Source organism: Rhinopithecus bieti, unplaced genomic scaffold (genome assembly GCF_001698545.2).
Source record: "Rhinopithecus bieti isolate Rb0 unplaced genomic scaffold, ASM169854v2 scaffold_84032, whole genome shotgun sequence".
Classification (NCBI taxonomy): Eukaryota; Metazoa; Chordata; class Mammalia; order Primates; family Cercopithecidae; genus Rhinopithecus; species Rhinopithecus bieti.
In genome coordinates, this window is record NW_016875790.1 from 1 (window position 1) to 1,658 (window position 1,658).

General features: G+C 46.2%; 1 pseudogene; it reads left to right on the plus strand.

The window, feature by feature from the left end:
- Nucleotides 1–1,295: 1,295 nt before the first annotated feature.
- On the plus strand, nt 1,296–1,655 carry LOC108525669 (40S ribosomal protein S2 pseudogene; annotated as a pseudogene).
- Nucleotides 1,656–1,658: the final 3 nt, after the last annotated feature.

Genomic DNA, 1,658 nt, shown 5'->3' on the forward strand with positions numbered 1-1,658 from the left:
TCTTTCTTTCTCTCTCTCTTTCTCTCTTTCTTTCCCCTCCCTCCCTCCCTCTCTCTCTCTCTTTCCTTCTTTCTTTCTTTCTTTCTTTCTTTCTTTCTCTCTCTCTCTCTCTTTCTTTCTTTCTTTCTTTCTTTCTTTCTTTCTTTCTTTCTTTCTTTCTCTCTCTCTTTCTCTCTTTCTTTCCCCTCCCTCCCTCCCTCTCTCTCTTTCTTTCTTTCTTTCTTTCTTTCTTTCTTTCTTTCTTTCTTTCTTTCTTTCTTTTTCTTTCTTTCTTTTCTTTCTTTCTCTCTTTCTATCTCTCTTTTTCTTTCTTTCTCTCTTTCGCTCTCTCTTTTTTCCTTTCTTTCTCCTTTTTTTTTTGAGCCAGGCTCTAGCTCTGTCACCCAGGCTGGAGTGCAGTGGCATGATCTTGGCTCACTGCAACCTCAGCCTCCTATACTCAAGCCATCCTCCCACCTCAGCCTCCCAAGTGTCTGGGACTACAGGCATGTAAGATCATGCCCAGCTAGTTTTTGTATTTTTAGCAGAGACCAGGTTTTGCTGTGTTTGCCTAGGCTGGCCTTGAACTCCTGAGCTCAAGCAATCCACCCGCCTCGGCCTCCAAAAATGCTGAGATTACAGTCGTGAGCCACTGCGCCTGGCCCCGTATCTGTTTCTTTATTTCTGAGCATATGAGAGGATTGCACCTCCACATCTTCTTGAATTTAGGTGTGGCCATGGTTTGAAGTGGCTGATAATTTGTGAGCAGAATGGATGTATGTAATTTCTGTGTTCAAGTCCCTCTCTCTCTTCCTCCGCCTTGGCAATTCTGAAACTTTGTGTTGCTATGGAGGCGTAATGGTGAATCAATGTATGGAAGGCAGCTGCCATGGAGAGTTACTGAAACACACAACAGACTTTGCATGTGCGAGATACACGGCTTTGCTGCCTTTTAGCTAGCGAGATTTTTGGGGTTGCTGGGCTTGCTTCCTTATCTGTCTATAGGTGTGACTGAAGAAAGCAATTGTCTTGTTCATCATTCTATCCCCAGAGCCTTGTTATGGGACTGTCTGACATATGGAAGGCAACTGATAAATCATTCGTGCAATGAAATAATGATTCTATATCAAGGAAGGATCTATCTGAAGATTTAATTTCCACAGTAGTAGAACCCTTGATATGGCTCTGATGTGAGATAAAGTGATAAAGAAATATTATTTGAGGTGAAAAATAATGATAATGGTTCCATATCTAAACTTTAGAAAATGATTTCTTTAGAAAAAATAAAACGTACTTCTTCTCCGAGAAAACACCAAATGGCGGATGACGCTGGTGCAGCGGGGGGCCCGGAGGCCCTGGTGGCCCTGGGATGGGGAACCGCTGTGGCTTCCGCGGAGGTTTCGGCAGTGGCATCCGGGGCCGGGGTCGCGGCCGTGGACGGGGTCGGGGCCGAGGCCACGGAGCTCGCGGAGGCAAGGCCCAGGATAAGGAGTGGATGCCCGTCACCCATCTGGGCCGCTTGGTCAAGGACATGAAGATCAAGTCCCTGGAGGAGATCTACCTCTTTTCTCTGCCCGTTAAGGAATCTGAGATCACTGACTTTTCTTGGGGCCACTCTCAAAGACGAGGTTTTGAAGATTATGCTGGTGCAGAAGCAGACCCGTGCTGGCCAGCGCACC